We start from the raw sequence: 26,476 nt of genomic DNA, 5'->3' as shown, positions 1-26,476 counted from the left end.
AGATCACCGAAGGAAAGAGGCTTCATAGTCAATTCAGACATGTGTGATCCCTCTTTCCTCCTTTCCTTCTGTTGTCACATAACATTTTTAATCCTCGGTAAATCGTTTCTTTAGAGCTTACAAGTGAGTGACAGAAACTGCAGCGTCAAGCCTGCCCAGTGCCAAAGCGCCTGATGATAACGCTGGGATGAGGGGCAGTGCTTGTTCTCTCAATCTCTCTTTGTCTCGGTTACTGTTCCATCCTGAGCCCTGCTCACTTCTCTGCCCCTTTCATGCAGCTGATGTGGACTTCACCATGTGCACCACCGTCATGCTCCTCAGCGCTTTGGCCTTCATGTTCCGACGAAGGTTTTTCAACAAAGTCCAACCGTATGTACTTCTTTCGTTATTCTTTCTATTCACTAACCTCCTTTCCGTGGCCGATACGTGCAGGCCCAACCAATTCACAAACCAAAAAAAATTAAAATGAGGGCGATTGGAGGAACGCCTCCCCACGGACCGCAAGGATCGCTAGTGTGCGATCCTGATGCATGCGCAGACCATCTGTAGATGGTCTGCGCATGCGTCTAAGAGTCACGACTTTTTTTTAAAAAAAACTTTTACTAGCCCAGCGAGCCCGTGGTTTTAACCCGCTTTAAACTCGGGCTCGCAGTGCAGGGAAGGGCAGGAAAGTTGGGGTGGCAGGAGAGATTCAGGGCGAGAGCAGGGCAACCAGAGCAGCAGATTGGGACAGACAGGAGCCGGAGATAGAGGCTAACAATGAGCAGGACATCGGGGCAGAGAGCAGACCGGGGCAGAGAAGCAGGGCGGCAGAAGGCAGGGCAGACGGAAAGGACCTCAGCGACTGGTCCTCAGAAGTCGCTTATTTTGGATCAGCCAGCCCAGTCGGTGTTTCTTTTTTATTTTAATGAATCGCTTCCTGTCTGCATTTGAATGCCGTTCCTCCTCATTTGCATGCGTGGATTGGAGGATGATCGGGACAGAGATTAGTGAATCGGGGGGGGGGGGGAAAATCGGATCACAAAGGGCTCGCAAACCGATCGGTACACGATCAGTTTGCATAGTGAATCTAGCCCTATGACAGGATTCTATCCCCAATGAACCTAGCATAGATATTTGGCAGCAGTGTGCATTAATATAAATCACCAAAAAGTCCAAGTGTTAAGTAAATACATTATTCAAAAGTACAATCCATCATATCAAAAAAGTGCTCAAACTATCTTGAAACTGGGCTGAGTTGAGCCATCATCCAGCCTGCGTGAATACATGTCAGGAATATCCACAGAAGACACTTTACTATCCAGAAAAATCAATAACGGAGGAGCCCCTGAGATAAGTTCTTAGAAATCGCTAGTTTGAGCACTTTTTTGATATGATGGATTGTACTTTCGAATAATGTATTTACTTAACACTTGGACTTTTTGGTGATTTATATTAATGCACATGATGTATACCATGGATCTCGGTCCCTCCTTGAGGGCCGCAATCCAGTCTGGTTTTCAGGATTTCCCCAATGAATATGCATTGAAAGCAGTGCATGCACATAGAGCTCATGCATATTCATTGGGGAAATCCTGAAAACCCGACTGGATTGAGGCCGTCAAGGAGGGACTTTGACACCCCTGGCGTATACCTATGACGGTGCTAAGGAGGCGTGAGAAGTAGCCCCTTTATACATTGTTTAAGCCTGAGCACTCGGGTTTCCGAGGTCTATAGTTTTCACCATTGCACTGAGGTTACATCAATAATATTTAATCATTTAACATTTAATACTTATATGAGCACTTGCTCATTTTATTAATCATTCTTACAACCCACCATTTCAGAAAAGGAAGAGAGGGAGCATTATTGGTATTATATATTAACCCTCCGGAACATTTAATATTCATAGGATTCTATGAGCATCGGAACTGTTACTGCTACGGCCATGGCACTTGCGTGGTCTTGTAAAAGGGGGGGGGGGGGGGGGCTTAGGTGTGGATCAGGCGTATTCTGTAACATTTTGTGTAAATCATATGAACACCCATGACCCCTTCAATAGCCACGCCCCCTTTTAAACACACCTCTTTCTAGAATATGCCTTACAAGATGCACGTGTAAATTCTGTTTATTGCCAATTGGTTCCCACAGAGAATTTCTATGAGCGTCGGAGCACCGTCGGAGCATTTAGCGCCTCAGGCCACGGTAGAAACCTCTACTGCGGCTTAGTCAAAGAGGGTCTTAAGTTGCACTTGCTAACTGGGCTCATGCCCAAAGTTGTACGTGCAACTCAAAGCGCCACATATAGAATCCAAGGGAATGTGTCTTATAGGCAGGGTGAGGGGGCAGTCCACCCTGGGCGCCATTTTGGTGGGGGTGCCGGCACCCCTCCTCCTCTCCGTCCCCATCTCTTCCCCCGTGTCTCTAATTGACATTGTTTGGTCACGGCGGTCAACAACGTGCCCTTTGCGACCCTCATCAGCTCTCCCACTGATGTCACGTCCGGGTGCCGCGCATAAGAATAATAATTATTATTATTTTATTTTTATATACCGCCAAAGCCATGAAAAGTTCGAGGCGGCTTACAACAAGAAGCGCTGGACAATCAGCGAAGAGGTCAACAATTCAAAGACATCTATACAATCTTATATAAAGGAAGAAGTAGAAAGCTGTATAGTTCTTAAGGTTAATGGTTGAATTTGCAGTGCTATAAAATTCTTAGTTTACAAGAAGTGACATCAGAGGGAGGCCCAATGGTGTTGCAAGGAGCACGCTGTTGACCGCCCTGAGCAACAACTTCAACTACAGGTACAAGGGAAGGGGACACACGTGTCAGGCAGGAGGGGGGGGGGGTTGGAGACGAGGGCAGGGGAAGGCCGCCACCTCCCTGGGCACCTCTCATCCTTACTACACCACTGTTTATAGGGCTTTTGTGCTCTGTGCTATCTGCACCACTGTTTCAGGGCACAGAAGGTTGGTTCTCGTCATTTCTCTGCCCTGATGAGATTGGAAGGGTCAGAAAATCAATTCATACTTTTTGACATCCACCTTTCTGAAACAACTCAAAGCGACGTACAACAGAAGAATTTTCAAATCCAATACAAAAAAAATAAAAAAAAATATATATATATTCCAGCACATAATCAATATGCAGAATACAAATTGAGATTAAATAAATACAGTAACAAGGGATGAATAAGATCAGATCTGAGCTAGCATTTCAGGCTGCTTTCTATGACAGGGAATTTAGGCCACTGTTGCGTAGTGCTTGCTCTTACAAGCACTTTAGAACTCAATTGAAAACTCATCTTTTTTCAAAATATTTAGTGAACTAATGTAAACCATCCTTTTTAAATCTTTTGTTCACCGCATTGAACTTACGGTTATACGGTATATAAGTACGATGTTATGTTATGCTTAAAAGTGCCAGAGGATTGATTTGCTGTCTTATTTGCACTTGCTGAAAATAAAGCAAAATAAAACCAAATTATGTTGGATTTTTTTTTGTTGTGGTTGCAAACCGGTTTCATTGTATTTCACTGTTCAAAATGGATGCCCTTGCCTGGTGAATATTGTGTTTGCTCTGAGGGATGCAGTTGATTTGGTAGAAGCAGTAATTTAACTCAGTTGGACTCTGTATTAGCCCTATTGAGTATAGAAAGCTGAATGTGCAAGCACAAACTCAGCTCAGGCACACACCTTGGTACAATTCCTTTCATTTTTAGGACTGACGCACCCGCAGCTTCACCTAAATCAATTCATGTTTAAATACCAACATATTTGTTTTTTCTCTTCTTAGTTCCTGAACATTCCGCGTTTAATGCATTTGAAATCTATCAACATGTGTGTCTGTGTCGGTATGATTTATTTTCCTTCTTATTTCTCTCATTACTGAAGGGCAGCAATATTTTGCACTATGGACTGAATTTAGTAAATGGCGCCAAATTTCGACACCAGAAAAATTTCACACTGAGCACTATTCAATAAACGGATCCGTGCCCAATTTTTAGACACGAGGATTGACACCAGCTGAAACCTGGTGTAAATCTAGGGTATGCCAGATTTTACGATCGTAAAATCCGGACACCTTAGACCCGCCCCCCAGGCCTGCCCATCTCTGCCCTAGCTCCTCCCTCCACTGCCTGCTTTGGTCGGGCAGGAGGCAAGTTGCGCATGCGCAGATAACGCATGATGACGCCATGCACAGACACGCATGCGTGTGACATCATCCCGTGGCATCCGTGCACGCACGGATTGCCTCCTGCCCGATGTGATTGAGAGGAGGCTTTTCACAACTCGGACAAAGGCGTTGGGGGGGGGTGCATGGCGGGATCGGGGAAGGAGCGGGTGAGAGGAAGGGGGCGCCACCACCCCGAGTGCGTCTCACCCTCGCTATGCCAATGCTTCTGCTCCCTTGGTTGGATGAGAATGCTGTAAAGGAGAGGATGTTGTGGGTGTTGTTTATTTATTTATTTATTTATTTATTCATTCATTCGATTTTTTAGCCTGTCCTCCCAAAAGAGTCCAGAATGGGTTACAATGAATATATTGGTGCATTAAAATTATAAGTAAGATAGGTACTTAGAAATTCCCTTACTATCCCGAAGGCTCACAATCTAACTAAAGTACCAGGAAAAATGACAATTAGAAGAGTAATAAAGAAAGAAAATAGAGATAGAGGAGAAAAATAAGAAAATAAACATACTAAAAAGATTACAATGATCTGAAGGAATTTGAAAGGTTAAAAAGAGGGGAGATAAGAATAGATGCAGAGGGAGAACCGTAGAAGCAATAGAATTCTGGGGAAATTTAAATGAAATTTGAATGATAAAATAAAACAAAATAAGTGGTTTAATGGTGACACCAGATTCAGAGCCTGCAGTAGTAGGTTCCAGGAAGATTCCTAGTGCTTTACTTCTGGCCCCAGACTATATGGTGGATGGGGAATATAAATTAAGGGGGAAATGCCCTGGCTAGTTATGAATGACGACTCATGATGTCAGATTCCAGCCCTGATTCTGACTGGGCAGCAAGTACAAGAGAGCAACAGCAAACTGCAGGATCACACAAGGGGGTTCGTAATCAAACAACAAAAATGTCCAAAAGCTATCATAAGTCGGCACTTGCATGTCTTAATCGCTGGGACACCCAAGTGCTGATTTTCAAAACCGTTTTTCCGGATGTCCAGTGAGATGTTTTGCCTGTTGTGCTTCCAAAAAGCTCCAGGGGGGGGGGTGTTTAGAGGTGGGTTTTGGTGTGGGTTTTGGGCATGCTTAACTAGGGCATCCTGCAGCAATAATTGAACCTTTCCCAAGATGTCCTGGATGGAACTTAGATGTTCGGGGCTAGACATAGAAACATAGAAAGTGACGGCAGAAAAAGGCCAAGGCCCATCAAGTCTGCCCACTCCATTGCCCCACCCCCCTAGTTAATCGCTCTCTGATGACCTTTTCCCTCGTAGAGATCCAACATGAGCATCCCATCTGTTCTTAAAATCTGGCACGCTGCTGGCCTCGACCACCTGTACTGGGAGCTTATTCCAGCTGTCCATCACTCTTTCAGTGAAGAAGTACTTCCTTGTATCGCCATGAAACTTCCCGCCCTTTATTTTCAGCGGGTGTCCTCTTGTGGCCGAGGGTCCTCTAAGAAGGAAAATATCATCTTCTATCTTGATGCGACCAGTGACATACTTAAACGTCTCAATCATGTCTCCTCTCTCCCAACGTTCTTCGAGAGAGTATAGCCGCAATTCGTTCAGCCTTTCTTCGTATGATAGATCTTTGAGCCCCGAGACCATCCTGGTGGCCATTCGCTGTACCGACTCAATTCTCAGCACATCTTTGCGGTAATGTGGCCTCCAGAATTGTACGCAGTACTCCAGATGAGGCCTCACCATGGTTCTGTACAAAGGCATGGTTCTGTACAAAGTGTCACAACGGTACACAAACTGACCAGATGACCACTGGATACATTAAAGTATGAGCCCCCACACTTCCCCACTACTCACTGACCCCCTTCCCACCCCCCAAATATCTGAATGAAAGAGTATATACCTAGCTCTAGAACAGTAGCACTTGGTATAGGAAAGCCTAGTAGAGCAAAACACAGGTGACTTAAGTAACCTGGTGAATGGGCTAGTGAAACATAAAGAGGAGAACCCAGGCCCATAAGCCACTCTAACCACTACATTTATGGTGGAAAGTGTGAGCTCACCAAAACAATACTATACTGCTATATACTAAAGGCGCCTGCTGCAGCTATGAGGGCTATTGGGGTGATAGACAGGTGGGTATAGTAGGTTTGGGGGGGAATTTTGGAGGGCTCACCATAAATTAGAAGGGGGCTCTAGTGAGGTGTACTTCTGGCACCCTTTATGTGAAGTTCACAGCAATGCCCTCTAAGGTGTCCCACTCTCTGATCACATCTGTGTGGCCAGTTTATCACAATGGATTTGGATGTTTTCAACTTGGACATTTATTTGGTTAAAAATGGGTTGGAAGTCCTAAGGGTTGGAAGTCCTGTCAGACTAGATGTCCAAGCATGCAAATTTTAAAATTTATTTTTGAACATTTAGCGGTTCTGCTTTTGAAAATGGATATTTCTGTACTTCTGACTTTGGACATTTAGCAGGAGATGTTCCTTTCTAATATGGCCCTCCATGTGTATCTGCCCCACCCCCTCTTTATTATGTCTTCCCGCTCTCCTCCCTCCCCTCCCCCTCTTCAAAAACCAAAAAACAATAAATCCCCAGGACCGGACGGCATCCATCCAAGGATAATCAAGGAACTGAAAGGGGTTATAGCTAAACTGCTCCAACTAATAGCCAATCTGTCAATTAAATCAGGAAGGATTCCGGAAGAGTGGAAAGTGGCAAATGTTACACTAATCTTCAAGAAAGGCTCAAGGTGAGATCCGGGAAACTACAGACCGGAGAGTCTGACCTCGGTACCGGGAAAAATGGTAGAGACGCTGATAAAGGAACGCATCATTGATCACCTTGACAGACACAATCTAATGAGGACCAACCAAAAAAAAAATTTAAATTGAATCAGGTTGGACAGATTGGATGGTCCATTCGGGTCTTTATCTGCCGTCATCTACTATGTTACTATGTTACTATGTAGCCAGCACGGCTTCAGCAAAGGAAGATCTTGCTTAATGAACTTACTGCACTTCTTCGAGGGAGTAAACAGGCAGATAGACAAGGGTGACCTGGTCAACATTGTATAACTGGATTTTCAGAAGGCGTTTGACATGGTCCTGCATGAACGACTATTTTGAAAAATTGCAAGCCATAGAATCAAGGGTGAAATATTCACCTGGATTAAAAACTGGTTGGCGGATAGGAAACAGAAAGTGGGGGTAAATGGACAATACTCGGACTGCAAAAGCGTCACGAGTAGAGTGCCACAGGGTTCGGTGCTTGAGCCTGTGCTCTTCAACATATTTATAAACAACCTGGAAATTGGTACTACGAGCGAGGTGATTAAATGTGCAGACGATAAAATGTTATTTAAAGTAGTGAAGACACAGAAGGATTGTGAAGACCTGCAATGTGACAAACATGCTCGAGAAATGGGCTGCGACATGGCATATGAGGTTTAATGTGGATAAGTGTAAGGTAATGTAGGTCAGTAACAAAAATCTTATACAGGATGTCCGGTGCAGTACTCAGAGAGACCCACCAGGAAAGGGACTTGGGAGTACTGGTAGACAATTCGATGAAGCTGTCCGCGCAATGTGCGGCAGCGGCAAAAAGGGCAAACAGAATGCTAGGAATGATGAAGAAGGGGATCACAAACAGATCGGAGAAGGTTATCATGCCACTGTACCTGGCCATGGTACACCCCCACCTGGAATACTGCATCCAGCACTGGTCACCATACATGAAGGGCACGGTGCTGCTCGAAAGGGTCCAGAGAAGAGTGACTAAAATGGTTAATGGGCTGCAGGAGTTGCCATACAGTGAGAGATTAGAGAAACTGAGCCTCTTCTCCCTTGAAAAGAGCAGACTGAGAGGGGACATGATCGAAACATTCAAGATAATGAAAGAAATAGACTTAGTAGAGAAAGAGAGATTGTTCACCCTCTCCAAGGTAGAGAGAACGAGAGGGCACTCTCTGAAGTTAAAAAGGGGACAGATTCCGTACAAACGTACGGAAGTTCATCTTCACCCAGAGAGTGGTAGAATTCTGGAACGCTCTTCCGGAGGTTGTTATAAGGGAAAATACCCTCCAGGGATTCAAAACAAAGTTAGACAAGTTCTGCTGAACCAGCACACAGGTAAGGCTAGACTCAATTAGGGCACTGGTCTTTGACCTAAGGGCCGCCGTGGGAGTGGACTGCAGGGCACGATGGACCACTGTTCTGACCCAGCAGCAGCAATTCTTATGTTCTTAATCTATCCATCCTTCAAACTCCGCCAAACCATCTGTATATTCTTCACCCATGCTCACTCAGTCTCCATGGATTTTATTTTGCATTTTTCCCTATACTGTTTGTCTTGCATTTATTACCCGGAGTCTTTCTCTGTTTGTCTTTTTCTTGCTCAAACCATAAATCTACAGTATGTTATTTTTCTTTGGCGACTGAGATTAGATAAAGAAGGATTTAGATGATTGATTTAGATGTGCCTCTGGAGCATAGTTAATTGTCTTCCTGTTGACAGACCTGGAAAATAAAACCCTTCCAGAGCCTCCTGAAATCCTGGAAGCCTCAATTGCAGTTCTTAGAATGTTCTCAAAACAGTCATTTGGACTAGAATTGTACCACAGTTCATAAACAACCTATTTGGAAGTCTCTCGGAATCCTCTGACTCTCTCCTGACCGGGGTATACACCTAATGGAACTTCATGATTAACAGAGGAGCATGTGGCGCAGTGGTTGGAGCTACAGCCTCAGCACCCTGGGGTTGTGGGTTCAAACCCCGTGCTGCTCCTTGTGACCCTGGGCAAGTCACTCAGTCCTCCATAGCCCCAGGTACGTTAGCTAGATTGTGAGCCCACCAGGACAGATAGGGAAAATGCTTGAGTACCTGATTGTAAAACCGCTTAGATAGGCGGTATATAAAATCCTAATAAAACTTGAAACTTAAACTGCACATAATTCACAGTAATCCTTTTAAATTACATTCTGTTCACAAGAATTATCCTAAATGCTAACCTACAGGCAGACACCAACAAGAATGAATTTATATAGATATAAGAACAGCCCCACTGGGTCAGACCAATAGTTCATCAAGTTCAGCTCTCACGGTGACCAGTCCAGGTCCCCAGTACCTGGCCAAAACCCAAGGAGTAGCAACATTCCATTCAGAATCCTAAAGAATAGCAAGATTCCGGAACCCCAAAGAGTAACAACATTCCATGCTACTGATCCAGGGCAAGCAGTGGCTTCCCCCCATATCTTTCTCAATAACAGACTATGGACTTTTTCCTCCATAGTCTGTTATTGAGAGGAAAATCCATCCAAAACTTTACATGCTATGAAGAAATCCTGTACAAAGTCTTATCCAAGGGAATATCTTATCTCTTCTTATCGTCAAAAAAAAAAAAAGAACTTGTTACTAGAAGAAGTTCCCCCAAATTCAGCCAGGTTGAAGGAATTCTACCAAAATGTTTGTTTAATGATATTAGTCTGAGTAACCCCCTTTCTACTGAAGAGCAAGGTGGCATGCAGAGCAAGATAATGTAGCAGATACAGCAAAGATGAGTGAACATTGGTCCAGGAAAACAATTACACAGGGAAATATTATATGCATGGAGAGGTAGGGGCAAAAATAAAGAATGTCACTAGCCACCAGAACAAAGGATACCTGACTGAGCAAGACAGACAAAGACATCCCCCATGCAAAGAAGCTCAGGTGCATAGCTGAAACACTAAAGTCAGGGAATGTTTGAGAAAAAGGTCAAATTTTTAATCCAGTCTTAAAACTTCAAAGCATGGAAATTTGAGATCATTATGAAGACTATCCCAAAGCAGTGGAGTCAAACAAGTTACAAAAAAAAACCATGCCAGGTGTGGGTGGAAGAGTCTATCTACATTGAGGGACTGTGGGGAGGCATATGGCATAAACAGCTTTGATGAGAATTGAAATCCTGAAAGTCTCAATAACATTTCTTAAAATGTACTCAGAAAAAATGTCATCTGGACAAGAATTATACCATGATTCACAAGCTCGATCCATTTGGATACCTTGTATCCCCTGACTTGTAATGGAGTACACATGTTGACAAGATATTGCATATTTTGTCATAGGCATGCACAAGGTGGAGACTGACGAGCACAGGAAGAGTCCACAAGTATGTATGGAGATGATAAAATATGCTAATTTATGCATGCACTTCACCAGTGTCATAAATTCTGTGGCTTGGTAATATAAACAAACTGAAGACTATCTAAGATTGAAAGCCAATGTCAAACAGGAGTAGAGTAACATGATCATAACTGAAGGTTGCATAAATCATTTTCACGGCAGTATTTTGGATTAGTTCTAACTTTTTTTAGGAAGCATTCTTAGTTTAGACTATACTGTATTGTAAAACTCTTGGTTCAGCTTGTAACCTGTCATAGAATCATAGGACCCATCAGTGTGCATTCATGGAAAGGCTTTGCAGACCCATGATTTCAGGCGTCCATGTTCCTTGTTTTCTCTCATTCAAAATTTTGACACTTCATTTACAGTGAATGGTGGACATCCATCTCGCATTTTCAAACAGGCTGTATCCTGTCGAAAATAAATAAGAGATGGACGTCCTTTCAAAAATGCCCCTTCACGTTAATTCCATCCTAAACCTTGTTCCTGTGAGTCAAGAAATTACAGTAGTCTGGCTGCACTCAAAGTTTATGATGCATGTGAGAATCTCCTCCAAATTGCATCAGTGTCTGCCGCTATGGCTGGAAGAGGTCCTCAGCTGGCAGCCTGGCAGTCAATGGCACTCTCCATGAATCACCGCCGCATCAACACCCCCCTCCCCTCACCACATGCTTGGTGGATCTTGAAGGTCTGGACAGGTACCTGGAGGACAAAGGGATTGAGGGGTAAAGATAGGAGTAGAGGTAGGTATTAGGGATAGGATTAGAGGCAGGGACACTGTTCAGGCAATTAGGCCTGATGGGCTTCCGCGAGAGCGGACCGCTGGGCAGGATGGACCTCTGGTCTGCCCCAGCGGAGGCAACTTCTTATGTTCTTATGTTCTGCCAGCTCAGGTATTTGGGGGACATGGAGAGCAGAGCAAGGGTGGGGCAGAAAGTTAGTAGGACAAAATGTTGTGCCCCCAACCACTTTTGGCTCAAGACTCCTAAAATTTAAGATCTGGATACAATCCAGGGGGGGGGAATATACTGATTCTATCCTGGTTTTACACCATTGCATGAAGGGAAATGTAGTTCTGGTTTTCTTAGGATCCTCACCACAGAATTCAGAACTACAACTTTGTGTATGCTGTGAGGTAAAGCATGAAATGGCCCATCTTGTTCCCCTGCACATACAGTAGACCAGGGGTAGAGAACTCCGGTCCTCAAGAGCCATATTCCAGTGGGGTTTTCAGGATTTCCCCAATGAATATGCATGAGATCTATTTGCTTGCACTGCTTTCAATGCATATTCATTGGGGAAATCCTGAAAACCCCACTGGAATATGGCTCTTGAGGACCGGAGTTCCCTACCCCTGCAGTAGACAGTAAAACACTGTCATCCTGTTCAGACAGTGCACAAATGAAGAAAAGACAAAACAGGTGGTATCATATGCTGGTGTCCCTGACAGGTGTTGTTCTTCTGCCCCTTGGCCTTACTGTGAGCCCGACTCCTCCGTTAGAAAATTGTGTGGTTAACATAGTACATGGTTTGTTGTGCCACCGGTGCTTGCGTGCCTCCGTGAAAGCTATGCCGTCGGTAGTTTCACTACCAGCAGGGCCTCCCAAGGCGGACAGGTTTCAGCGGAGATGTCCAATATGGGTCGCCGTACCTTAAGAAGGATATGGCGATACTTGAGAGGGTCCAGAGGAGAGCGACACGAACGATTAAGGGTATGGAGAACCTTTCATACGCTGATAGGTTGGAGAAGCTGGGGCTTTTCACCCTGGAAAAGCGGAGGCTCAGAGGTGACATGATAGCGACTTACAAGATTATGAAAGGTATAGAGAAGGTGGAGAGGGACAGGTTCTTCGGCATACTAGGGTCTACAAAAACAAGAGGGCACTCGGAGAAATTAAAAGGGGACAGATTTAGAACCAATGCTAGAAAATTCTTCTTCACTCAGAGGGTGGTGGATACCTGGAATGCGCTTCCGGAAGATGTAATAGGACAGACTACATTAAGAGGTTTCAAAGAGGGACTAGATAAATTCCTGAGAGGGCTACAGATAAAGGAGGACACAAGAGCAAAAAGGGCACAGATAAGGGGGAAGAAGGGGGTAGGAACCGAAGGGTTAGACAAAAGATCACTTACAGGTCATAGACTAGAAGAAAAAGGTTTAAGCGGCACAGTTCTAGACTGGTTTAAGTCTTATTTTAACAATCGTACTTCATCCGTGAAATTTAATAACGAAGACTCTACTATTTTTACCTCAACATTTGGAATCCCACAAGGATCCATTTTATCTCCCCTTTTATTTAACATCTTTTTATCGCCATTATTAGAAACTTGTCAGTCCATAGGTTTTATTCCATACGCATATGCTGACGATATTCAACTAATCCATCCTTTAGATCCCGAAAATATCATAGACATTGCTTCCATAAACCATAAATTAGAACAAATACATAACTGGTTGAATTCAAACAAATTATCATTAAATATTAATAAAACCAAATCCATTTTATTCAACTGGAAAAAAGATATATGTCTTGCAAAACCATTTCTTCTTAATAATTTCCCTATCAGTTCTGAAACATCAATTAAAATTCTCGGGGTTATACTTGATGACAGTTTATCTTACCACGATCACATTTCCTCTGTCGTCAAAAACTGTTTCTTCAAATTACGTCAGATAAGAGCCATTTCCAAATTTCTAAATCCTTCCTCTATAAATATCTTAATACATTCATTTATCATTGCAAAAATCGACTATTGCAACGCACTATTCTTAAATATCACTCAGAAGGAACGAAGGCGACTCCAAATAATTCAGAACACGGCTATTAAACTTATCTACAACGCAAAAAAATTTGATCATGTATCCCCACTGATGATTGACGCACATTGGTTACCAATTAACCACAGGATATTGTACAAAATTATATTTCTAATCTTTAAGACTCTATCATCTAGCGAGCCACAATTCATTTCAAAATCTCTAATCCCCTACAAACCACAACGCTCTTTACGCTCATCAGAATTAAATTTACTAACTATCCCCTCTTTAAAAATCATCGGCACGAGAAGAGCAGACATCTTTACTGTAGCAGGCCCACAATCATGGAACTCCCTTCCTCAGCATATTAGAATGGAACATGATACCTCAGTTTTTAAAAAACTTTTAAAATCTTATTTGTTTAGGGACGCCTATGATCTCTAATATTTTTTTTTTACGTATCTACTTGATCTAAATTAATATTCATAAAGAGTGCCTTGTAACAATTTACCCAACCTTTTGTTTTTTCCCTTTTTTCCTATGCCCTTATTGTAACTTTGTCCCCTTTTTCCCCGCTTTCTTGTTAGTCATTATTGAAATTTGTTGTTTTTAAAGTATATTAATGTTTCTATGTTTTATTATATTATGTACATCGCTTAGAATGTTTATATAGGCGATATATTAAGAATTAAATAAACTTGAAACTTGAAACTTGAAAACTTGAAACTCGATGGACCCTTGGTCTGACCCAGCGGAGGCAAATTCTTATGTTCTTATGTCAGACTAACAATGTACCACCCAACTGGGCAGCAGCAGATGAGCAGTGTTGGAGGCGAAGGATCGCATTTGATGCGACAACCGTCGACGGCATCAAATTTATACTGTGCATAAGAAAAGCCCGGCAATCTACTTCTGTATTCTGCCACGAAAACTTGATGCTTGTCATCAAGTCGATAGGACTCGAACATGAGTCGATAGCATCTAACATAACAGCTACAGTGATACTAAAGTGGCCTGAGAAGCAGAAAGGATTTGGTGCTCTTCCATACCCCACTGATAATGTCTGTGTAATGCTACATTTAGGCTGTTGCCTTAGGGCGCTGCTATAAAAAAAAAATGCAAATATAAGATTATTAACACATTGTTCCTTGGCATGTTTCAGACTCCCAGATGGGGCAGAAGAACAGTCGGTGTGCTCCATATCAGACACAAGCTCCACGTAACCCAGCAGGTAGCATCTTTTTAAAATAAACTGGAAGGATGGTAGAGGCCATAGGGTTACCATATGGCTCCAGAAAAAGAAGGATGGATTGAGACATCCAGGTTTTATTTCCATTGCTTTCAATAGAAGTAAAGCCCAGGCGTCTCTATTAGAGAATGACAGGAGCTCAATTTTACCGTCCCTGTAGTTTTGTCACTGTACCTGTCCCTATTCCATTCCTGTAAGCTCTGCCTTAAACACATGATTTTAAAGTGTTTGAGGCTTGTGCAGATGAGGACAGAGCTTAGGCATTGGTGGATGAGGCATTATGACATCACAATCTGAGCTCTAGAATGTTGCTACTTATGATTTTAAAGTGTTTCAGGCTTGTGCAGATGAGGACAGAGCTTAGGCATTGGTGGATGAGGCATTATGACATCACAATCTGAGCTCTAGAATGTTGCTACTTATGATTTTAAAGTGTTTCAGGCTTGTGCAGGTGAGGACAGAGCTTGCAGGAACGGGACAGGGACAGGAAAAGAACTTTGTCATTCTCTGTCTACCTCACTTCCATTGCTTTCACTAGAAGCAATGGTCTCTCAATCAGACCTCCTTTTTCTGGAGCCATATGGCAACCATAGAGAGAAGGCAGGGTGAGAGTTAGGATTAGGTTTGCCATATGGCTTCAGAAAAAAAGGAGGATGGATTGAGACATCCGGGTTTTACTTCCATTGAAAGTAAAACCCAGATGTTTCAATCCATCCTCCTTTTTCTGGAGCCATATGGTAATCCTAGTGAGGATGAGACAGAAAGAGAAAGTCTCAATACTGAGGTAACCTAATGGGCTTCTTTTTTTAAAAAAAATTATTGTGTTCATCTCACCCTTTGGCTAGTTCTCTCTTTGTCTTTTTCCAGCATCTCCATCTCTCTGTTTTCACTGTCTTCTGTTTCTGAGTGTTTAATGGTTTGTTGAACATGCACATCTCCCAGAGTCACATGGATGGGTCACGTGACCCAACTTCTACCACCCTAAGGCATTTCCCAGCCTTCCCTAATATACTGTATTGTAAAACTCTTGGTTCGGCTTGTAACCTGTCATAGAATCATAGGACCCATCAGTGTGCATTCATGGAAAGGCTTTGCAGACCCATTATTTCAGGCGTCCATGTCCCTTGTTTTCTCTCATTCAAAATTTTGACACTTCATTTACAGTGAATGGTGGACATCCATCTCGCATTTTCAAACAGGCTGTATCCTGTCGAAAATACATAAGAGATGGACGTCCTTTCAAAAATGCCCCTTCACGTTAATTCCATCCAAAACCTTGTTTCTGTGGAATGTGTCCACTGATTTTACTACAATATGAACGACTGGGATAAATTCAAAAGAAAAAAGTTCCTAAAGATTAATAATGCACTGATTTTACTAAACACAGTTCATCTGGCATACCCCAACCGGGGCAGATTTGAGAATCAGTGGTCTAAATGCCAGCTACGGCTTATTAGAACTAGGAAGCCCGTGTTGCCACATCACAGAAGGAAACTCCTTTACCGTTGAATATCTTCTACCTTCTGAAGGGTTCACAATTGATTTGGGGTTTTGCACATTTGGAATACTACTTTGATTCTGTTTCCTAAATGAAATGGTCTCCTCAGTAACAGATTTTTCTGCCAGAATGTGAACCATTAAAATATCTTTTGACTCAAGATATCTGGGAAAAGATCGCTCAAGGTTGTCCGTGTGCAAAGAATAAGTCAAACAACACCAAAATAGTATCAGTAAATGTTAGAAATTTCATTTCCAGGCTGGCATATCGTTTCATCTGTTCTCCTCAGCCTACCTATGTCTAAGCTTCCGCATCCCACCTGCCTGGAGCTTGGATACCACCAGCTAAGTTGCAACTTGTGATGTGAGAGGCAGGATAAACGATTCTGATCTGTCATAACAAATGGCTAAAGCTGCAGCTCCGAGATAAAGATGAATGAAAAATAATATTTTTTAAAGCCAGCAGTATTATGCCTGCTGAAGGAGAAATGGCTTATCTTTGCCTCTCTGCCACTTTAGGGTCTTGTCATTCAGAATAATGACAGAGCTCGCTACCCACGCATATGACATCTGGTGAGGTTTAAAGATATTATTGATGATTTTTAATGCTGCGAGGCTGGATGCTCCATATTATTTGCCACCTGTTCTGCACTTCTATCAACCATCCAAATCATCATGGTCTGGTGGGGTGAGATTATTGACGCTTGCCTGCCTTAACTAAAATTCAGTATGAAGTTACAGGGAAGTATTCTTTCTCAGTAGCAGGCCCGAAGAATGAAATGCTCTTCATTTCAAGAGGGTGGGGTGAATTAATTTAAGAAATTATTGAACGGGCATTATTTTTGTGATGGCATTTGGTACATTATGGCAGTGGTTCCCAACCCTGTCCTGGGGGACCACCAGCCAGTCGGGTGTTTGGGATATCCCTAATAAATATGCATAACCTAAAGCCTAAGCTTGGGGGTTTTAGATAACTCAAATTCTTAAAACCAGAAGTACAGCTATACGATGGGAGGGCTGGTAATGGGTGAAAGTACCCTAGAAAAGGACTTGGGGGTAATAGTGGACAAGACAATGAAGCTGTCGGCACAGTGCGCAGCGGTCTCTAAGAAGGCGAATAGAATGCTAGGTATTATCAAGAAAGGTATTACAACCAGAACGAAAGAAGTTATCCTGCCGTTGTATCGGGCGATGGTGCGCCCGAATCTGGAGTACTGCGTCCAGTATTGGTCGCCGTACCTTAAGAAGGATATGCGATACTCGAGAGGGTTCAGAAAAGAGCAACGCAATTGATAAAAGTTATGGAAATCCTTTCATACGCTGAAAGATTAGAGAAACTGGGGCTCTTTTCCCTAGAAAAGCGGAGGCTTAGAGGGGACATGATAGAGACTTACAAGATCATGAAGGGTATAGAGAAAGTGGAGAGGGACAGATTCTTCAAACTTTCGAAAACTACAAGAACAAGAGGGCATTTGGAAAAATTGAGAGGGGACAGATTCAGAACCAATGCTAGGAAGTTCTTCTTCACCCAAAGGGTGGTGGACACCTGGAATGCGCTTCCAGAAGGTGTGATAGGACAGAGTACGATATTGGAGTTCAAGAGGGGATTAGATGATTTCCTGAAGGAAAAGGGGATAGAAGGGTATAGACAGAGGATTACTATAGAGGTCCATCATGCCCAGCAGTCCACTCACGCGGCAGCCCATCAGGTCCAGGACCTCTATAGTAATCCTCTGTCTATACCCTTCTATCCCCTTTTCCTTCAGGAAATCATCTAATCTCCTCTTGAACCCCAATACCGTACTCTGTCCTATCACACCCAGCAGAGGCACTGCTTATGTTCTTATGTTAATACAAACAAATATTATCTGAATCAATTCAATTTTAATCTTATCTTCCACAGTTCATTTCATTACAGTACTTTTACAACTTACCAATGCTTAGTTTATTAATAAATATCAGAATAATTTAGTCAGTGAACCCAATGCCCATCACTCACACTCACTTCCCAACTGGATCTTGGTTAGTTAATTAGTCCATGATCATCTAGTCATAGAGCAGGGGTGTCCAATGTCGGTCCTCGAGGGCCGCAGTCCAGTCGGATTTTCAGGATTTCCCCAATGAATATACATGAGGTCTATTTGCATGCAATGCTTTCATTGTATGCTAATAGATCTCATGCATATTCATTGGGGAAATCCTGAAAACCCGACTGGATTGCGGCCCTCGAGGACTGACATTGGACACCCGTGTCATAGAGGCTTCAAACTGAGTTGCACAACAATCTAGTACAGTGGTTCCCTACCCTGTCCTGGAGGACCACCAGGCCAATTGGGTTTTCAGGCTAGCCCTAATGAATATGCATGAGAGAGATTTGCATATAATGGAAGTGATAGGAATGCAAATCTGCTCCATGCATATTCATTAGGGCTATCCCAAAAACCCGATTGGCCTTATGGTCCTCCAGGACAGGGTTGGGAACCACTGGTCTAGCACATGGAAATCACAGTTTCTTAAACACAATCGGCAGGCCTCTCTGTCCTCATGATGGTCCTGTTCTTCAATTCATAAAACATTCAGCTCAACACAAGACTGTGTTTTGCCACCTGGCGTCTTCAGGAGCTGTGTTTGCAAGGCTCAACATCACAACTTCACCTACAATACAAAATAATTCAAATGCATTCCCTTTCATTCATACGAGCAGGGACCCAGGGTGGGGCACAAGCCGAGATCAGCTGACAAGCAGGAAACACCGTCTACCAGGAAATCAAACTGCATGACCTCACTTCCTCTCCATGAACCTTATATCCCTGTTCAAATAACTCCCGTTCCAGTTATAACAACTTCCAGTCCACTTCTTTGTTGAATGCAACCATATTCAGCCCCTATTCTTGTTACAACAGATTCCATTCCACTTCTTTGTTGAGTCCATAAGGCTCAACCGTATTCCACTTATGAATTAATCTCTGTTCCCTTCTAAGCAGTACCTCAGAAACATTACCGCCACTTAGTAAAGACACTTGAATCAAAACCGCATATCCTCTACCTTATGAGCATTTGTTTGCCAATGCGGAACAAGCGAGATTTCCTTCTTACCCAATCTGAGCTTACTAAGATGTTGAGCCACCCTGAATTTGATCTTACGTCACGTTTGCCCCAGATACCATTTAGCACACGGGCAAACTATACCGTACACAACCTGCTTAGTGGGGAAGGGGTAAAACGCAGACCTCACGGACCTGATGGACCTCGCGGATCTAAACCCGTACGGCCTTAAAAATCTGAGGTCTGTGTCGGTCCGTGTTGGGCAGTTTTTGCAATTAAAAAGGCTTTGTACTGAAAGGACAGAGTTCTGTAGATGGGCGGATGAAATAAGTGTAAGATTTGCTCAGCGGGGATACCCCTATAGAGTGATTCAGAGAGCTCGTAAGTGAGCTATGTATGTTGATAGGAGATTATTGACGCGAAAGGATCAGACACGATGTGCGCAGCCGGTCACATGTGTGCTACCACACTGTTATCAGGCACAGGAGCTAAGGAAAAGTATACGGAAATTATGGCTGCTTCTTCACTTTTCATCCCCAACTAGTGGAAATGCCCAGGTTTGCCTACACTAGGGGTAGGAATTTGAAGGAATTGTTTTCTGGTCCTGCAGTGACAGCGGGTAAGGCTGCAATACGAGCTCTCTGAATCACTCTTTAGGGGTATCCCCGCTGAGCAAATCTTACACTTATTTCATCCGCCCATCTACAGAACTCTGTCCTTTCAGTACAAAGCCTTTTTAATTACAAAAACTGCCCAACCGGAACACTCTCTCTCAACCTCTGAGGGTGATAGCTGTTATAATGAAGGACAGTGTTCCGGTCTGTCTCTTTACGATAAATTGAAGTGATAACTGCCCTGCCCTTAATGTCAATTCTAAATCCAAAAAATGGATTGTTGTTTGGGAAATAGTGGACTGAAATGATATATTGGGGTCACATGTTTTCAAATATTCAAGAAATTGCTGCAACCTAGCCATGGACCTGGTCCAGAAAAGCAGTATGTCATCTATAAATCATTTCCATGTACCTATGCACCCAGCTTAGGGGCTGACCTACACAAACTGCCTTTCAAATCTGTCCATGTACAAGCATGCAATGGACGGCGCTACAATGGCCTCCATTGCGACGCCTTTGGTTTGTAGGAAAAATTGACACCCCCCCCCAAACAAAAAATAATTGTTAGTAATAACCAATTCACCACAATTTCCCAAGAACTCCTCTAAGGAGTTAGAAAGAACATAAGAACATAAGAATTGTCGCTGCTGGGTCAGACCAGTGGTCCATCATGCCCAGCAGTCCGCTCACGCGGACCAGTGCCCTAATTGAGACTAGCCTTACCTGCATACGTTCTGGTTCAGCAGGAACTTGTCTAACTTTGTCTTGAGTCCCTGGAGGGTGTTTTCCCCTATAACAGCCTCCAGAAGAGCGTTCCAGTTTTCTACCACTCTCTGGGTGAAGAAGAACTTCTTTACGTTTGTACGGAATCTATCCTCTTTTAATTTTAGAGAGTGCCCTCTTGTTCTCTCTACCTTGGAGAGGGTGAACAACCTGTCTTTATCTACTAAGTCTATTCCCTTCATTATCTTGAATGTTTCGATCATGTCCCCTCTCAGTTTCCTCTTTTCAAGGGAGAAGAGGCCCAGTTTCTCTAATCTCCCACTGTACGGCAACTCCTCCAGCCCCTTAACCATTTTAGTCGCTCTTCTCTGGACCCTTTCAAGTAGTACTGTGTCCTTCTTCATATACAGCGACCAGTGCTGGATACGGTGAGGGCGTACCATGGCCTGGTACAACGGCATGATAACCTTCTCTGATCTGTTCGTGATCCCCTTCTTAATCATTCCTAGCATTCTGTTTGTCCTTTTCACCACTACCAAACATTGCACGGACGGCTTCATGGAGTTGTCTACCAGTACTCCCAAGTCTCTTTCCTGGGGGGTTCTCTCCAAGTACTGCACCGGACATCTTGTATTCGTGTGTAAGATTTTTGTTACCGACATGCATCACCTTACACTTATTCATGTTAAATCTCATTTGCCATGTCACGGCCCATTTCTCGAGCGTATTTATGTCACGTTGCAGATCATCGTAATCCTTCTGGGTCTTCACTACTCTGAATAACTTTGTATCGAGTTCTTTTCCTGTCCCTGCCTCATTCCTGCTAGCTCTGTCCGCATCTGCACAAGCCTCAAACACTTTAAAATCATAAGAAGCAACATTCTAGAGCTCAGATTGTGATGTCATAATGCCTCATTCCGCCTATACCTAAACTCTGTCCTCATCTGCACAAGCCTCAAACCCTTTAAAATCATGAGTAGCAACATTCTAGAGCTCAGATTGTGATATCATAATGCCTCATTCCGCCAATGCTTAAGCTCCGTCCTCACCTGCACAAGCCTCAAACACTAAAATCATAAGTGTTTGAGGCTTGTGCGGTTAAGGCTGAGTTTACAGAAATGGGACAAGGACAAAATTTGCGGGGTCGAGGAAATTGAGTTCCTGCGGGGATGGGGAAAAATTTGTCCCCATATCATTCTCTAAGGGAGGGGAGCAGGAATGGAAAGGAGAGAGAGTGCATGTTGTGACTGCTGCAAGCTTGTCATAGGTTTATTAAAGTCCAGATTATACCCACACTCCACAGTGTCTCTGAATCAATAGCCGACTGGGAAATTCTGGCTTCTTATCTGCTATGGAGCAGCAGGGTGTTTTGTGGCAGCTGCCTAGGGAAAAAGATTAGAATTATAGAAGCAGAAAACATATGATTCCATTCTCTCCCCCCTCCCTGCCCCAGCAGCTTGGATGAGAGAGATTGCAATGCTTGACATGAGTAGTGTTTGTGTACAGAAGCGAAAGGCCATATCCACAGTTGCAAATAAAACACAGATGTAAAAAGTGTCCATGCACACACATACACCTGCATACCGCTCATAAGTCTGCTGCAGACACATCCACAGAAATAAGTTCAGTTTTACAGGGAAAAAAAATACTTTTCGATCGGTGATGGTGATAGAGAAATGCTTCCTTCCTTTCTTAGGGAAAGGAAATGTGATTTGGCTGGTGGGTAACTGGGGTCGAGAATAGGAGCAGCATCCTGAACTATAATTGTGCCCTGTTTGACGAACACTCTAGTACCCCCCCACCTCACCCACTGTGCTGCAGCTTCCACAGGGAAGACAATGGACAGGGGGCAATCTTTGTGTTTCCACCTCCCTGCATCACTCACACAGCCCTTGGGATGGCCCTGTTAGAGAATGATAGGAGAGAGATGCAAATGGGATGAGCGGGTTTGAGATGAGATCATGACGAGGGCCAGGATTGGGCATATGTCTGGAAAAAATTCAATGACTGCACCGCTCTCAGGAAAAACATGGGTGAGATTTGGGTGTGAATGGCTGAAATAAAGCAGTTAGGATAATGGCCTAACCGTAAAGTGGTTTATCAAATCCAGGGCTTAGAACGCAAGCTCAAATTATTGCACCCGAGCACTTTATAAACTCTCATACGCTTATTTTATAGTGAGCCAAATTATTGATTTTACAGAGCTCATCGGTGTTTCTGCTAAGTATAAGACTCCTGATGCAGACCGGTTGGGCCGAAACATGTACATGTCGAGTCACTGAGTGAATAAAGCAGAATTATGAAACATATCAGCTCACCTGTTTTCTTTGGACATCTCCGCTGTTTGTTTACCTTCAAGTTAGGCACCATTTATAGACTCAGGGCCCTGATGACTCTTATGTAAGCTCTGTCTGCTAGGGAGCACTTCTGGTTTTCTAGAAGCAGAAAATGTGACATAGATACATTGTTACAGTGGCATAGTAAGGGGGAGGCGAGGGGGAGCAGCACCCCTCCTCCTCTCCAGACCCCTCTTCTCACTCCTCCCCCTGCCGTGCAAGCACCCCTTCCCCCGTACCTTTTTAAACTTTAGTGCGAGCAGCCACCAACTTGCTGCCCGCGTCGGCTTTGGCGCTCTCTCTGACGTCACTTCCGGGACCCACGCCTAGGAAATGACATCACAGAGAGTGCCGAAGCCGACACGGGCAGTGAGTTGGTGGCTGATCGCGCTGAAGTTAAAAAGGTACGAGGAAGGGGTGCACATGTGGCGGGGGAGGGGCACCGCCACCATGGCCACCGCTCACCCTTGCTATGCCATTGCATTGTTAGTCAATTATCACGAAGAGTTATACTTTATACTTCTGCATTTTTTCTTTTCTTTTCTAGACTGAGTCTCTAGCGAATTGTCACCCTAATCCAGCCACTGGTACTGGCCATCACAGCTTTTCCACTCAGTCCAAAGCAGTCCTTGCAATCCAGCAGCAAGTAAGCACATAGCAGGCACCAGCACTCCAAGGGCATGGCAATCTGGCAGCCATGGAGGTCAGCAGACACCAGGAGCTCCTGCCCCCTACCTGTAGTGAGAGGAATGTGCCATGCCATTATATCAAGGGAATGAGCCAAAAGACCCCATTGTCACTTGTGTAATATTAATAAATGTAGAAGGCATGGAAAAACCATTTCACTGCTCACTTCAGTCTTTGTGCAAGGATTTTTTTTTTTTTGGTAATAAATGCTTTGGCTTCCATTCCACACACCTGGCATAAACTCGCTTTTGTAGAATATAAAGTGAAATTAGCATGGTAGAAAGTGGCTACATTATTAGAATTGAAATCTAAGGTCTACAGTAATTTCCAATGGGCCACGCTCTCCTGCCGTGGCAATACCACCTGTACTGGAAGCACAGTAGCCCATTCTTTATAACCACTTGGTCCACAATTTCTACATCGAGACCACTGAGCTATTACCAATTGCAATGATGGCTTTTAGTCATATTGACACCTGTCCATAGATGCCAGCTCTGAGCGCCCCAAATATAGGTTTACCATATTTTACTATGGAGAAACCCAGACGCATGGCCCCGCCCTGTTCTGTTCCCAGTCCCGCCTTGTTCTGCCTCCAGCCCCGCCTCCAACCCTTCCTCCAAAAGGCCTTGTCTGGAGGTCCTCCAGCATGCGTGCGGCGTCATCTGCATTTGCTTGTTGAAGGCCCTCCAGATACGGTTGGAGCTCGGGGCTTTCCAAAACCCACACAAACTGCCGGGGTTTGGAAAGTCCATCCAGGAACCCAGCCTTCCTTTAAAAAGAGGACATGTCTGGGGTTTTTTCGGACGTCTGGTAACCCTACCCAAATATTAGTCTCCTTCACTGTGCTCAGGGACGGGTAATTTATATTGTTTGGCACCCCCGATCATTTTGAAATGTTAGCACCCATGCACATGCTTACTGGAACTTAATTGATGAAATGGGCAACCTACTCCACTTTGAGCACCAAGCAGAATGGTCAAGGTCATGACTTTTAGTAAACCCTACTGGATTTTAACTGGTGACTATTCTGAATTCTTACATCTGGTCCCTAGAGCAATTATGTCTGAAGCATCAATGACAGACTGGCAAGACGTAGCTGGGAAAGGCAGGCGAGCCATCTGAAAGTTATTTGGGGGAGGGGGCATAACGCTCAAGGTTCACCCAGAGTGCCCGACTCTTGCACTGACCCTGGTGATATTTTAGACAGGCAAGTGTGTGGTGCGGTGGTTAGAGCTACAGCTTTGGCCCCCCCAAAGGTTGTGGGTTCAAATCCCACACTGCTCCTTGTGACCATGGGCAAATCACTTAATCCCCATTGCCCCAGGTACATTAGACAGAGTAGGAGCCCACCAGGACTGTTAGGGAAAAAAAAATGCTTAGGTACCTGAATAATTTATAATCCACATAGAATTGTATGATATGTGGAATATAAATTATTTTAATAAATAAATATTATGTTTCCTACCATGTGGTTCTCAACTTTTCTTCTCTTGTGACACTCCTGACAATGTTCGTGTCTGTGACATACTGAATACTAAAACTCACAGTTGAACAATGCATGCTTCATTATTTCATTGTTGAATTCTTGTTATTAAGACATGGAGGAAGCCTCTGCTTGGGTTCATAGACAACCCCGCGAAAGACAAAGGCGCGCGCAGACAACAGCGCGCGCCGAAGAAAATTACTGTTTTTAGGGGCTCCGACGGGGGTTTTTGTTGGGGAGCCCCCCCAGTTTACTTAATAGAGATCGTGCCGCGTTGTGGGGGGTTTGGGGGGTTGTAACCCCCCACATTTTACTGTAAACTTAACTTTTTCCCTAAAAACAGTATTGTAGGAGTGTCAAGGAGATTCTTTTGCCAGAGAATTGCTGATGGCATAAGTGTGGAAAGTGGAGCCAAGGGCCAGATCAGAATTAGCTGTCAAACCACGCTAATTAGTAAAAGGTGCCCTCAGAGACCATTTCACTAAAATGCATTAAGCAGTTAACACAGAAATTAGCGCATGCTGTTTGCACATAATTGTATCATGACAGCTTGATACATAGCACCTGCTAATTCCTGTGCTAACTGCATAGCAACTGTACCTTGAAGTTAGCACATGGTAACTTATTGTATGTTAACTCCTTAAAGCAGATAACACAAAACAGTTAATACCACCACAATAAGTGACATTAAGTGCATCCATATTATCCCTTTCAACTACCTAAAGTGGAGTGGTCTGATGCAAAAGTGGAGGGATCCGGGCCCGAGGTGTAGCCACAGTTGGGCCCAGGTGGGGTCAGGTTCATGGTCCTTCTGACACACACTGCCTCTGTGGAAACAGGAAGTTGCATCAGAAGGAAGGCTGTGAGGTTGACACTAGGAGCCATGTATCTATCACGCTGCTTGCTACAGGCAAAGATCAGCTCCTTGAAAGGTAGGCAGCAACAGCTGTGGGGGAGGGCGAGATGGGATCTTCTGCCCACCCCACTGAGGTCCAGGCCTGCCCAAAATTGGGTGTCTGGCTGTGCCCCTGGTCCAGCTCTATCTGTGGCCACACCCCTGGGCTATAAATTCAAAAGGACAAGTTCAGGAAACAGCCTAGGAAAACTACAACTAGAGCAAAATCAAGACTTAGGGTCACCATATGTCTCCAGAAAAAGGAGACATCCATTTGGACGTAAAACCCAGACGTCTCAATCCATCCTCCTTTTTCTGAAGCCATATGGTAACCCTATCAAGACTGGATAGAAAGAGGTAGCAAACCCCAGAGCTACCAAGTTACCCAGTTCCAGGCTGGAGATTTGGGGATAGTTCTGGGTTTCTGAAAAGCCAATTCTGGTGCATTATGGGACTTGTAACACTGAGTTCAAAGGACAGGATCAGGCACTACAAATCCCATACTGCTTTGGGATGTAACTTCAAAACCAGGACTGGCCCAACATCTCTAGCCTGGAACTAGGTAGCTTGACATCTCTGCAAGCCTCCCTTCCCATGAATCACCCCCCAATGATTTGCTCTCACCTTAGTCTTTGAAATGCCCTGGGATCCAGTGCATCATTAGAAGCGGTGATCAGTCCGGTACCCAAAACAGAGCTGCCAAGTTATCCATTCCAGGAAGGAGACTTTTTTTTTTGGCCAATCCTAGTTTTAAACATACATCCCAAAGCAGTGTAGTATTTGTACTCCATATTCTACTCATTGAAATCAGTGCCACAGCCCCATAATGCACCAGGATAAGGTTGGCAGAAATCCAGGGACAACCAACAAGTCTCTCTCTCTCTCTCCCGGAATG

General features: G+C 43.9%; 1 long non-coding RNA gene across 1 annotated transcript in view; it reads left to right on the top strand.

Annotated features, from left to right (window-relative positions):
• Positions 1-23,356, top strand: part of LOC117368520 — a 28,738-nt gene extending 5,382 nt beyond the window's left edge. The window contains exons 2-3 of the long non-coding RNA XR_004540969.1: positions 14,215-14,283; positions 23,064-23,356. This is a non-coding gene — a long non-coding RNA (uncharacterized LOC117368520). The remainder of the gene's footprint in view (positions 1-14,214; positions 14,284-23,063) is intronic.
• The last annotated feature ends 3,120 nt before the right edge of the window (positions 23,357-26,476 follow it).

Source organism: Geotrypetes seraphini, chromosome 10 (genome assembly GCF_902459505.1).
Source record: "Geotrypetes seraphini chromosome 10, aGeoSer1.1, whole genome shotgun sequence".
NCBI classification, from domain to species: domain Eukaryota; kingdom Metazoa; phylum Chordata; class Amphibia; order Gymnophiona; family Dermophiidae; genus Geotrypetes; species Geotrypetes seraphini.
This window is presented reverse-complemented; position numbering and strand designations above follow the sequence as displayed.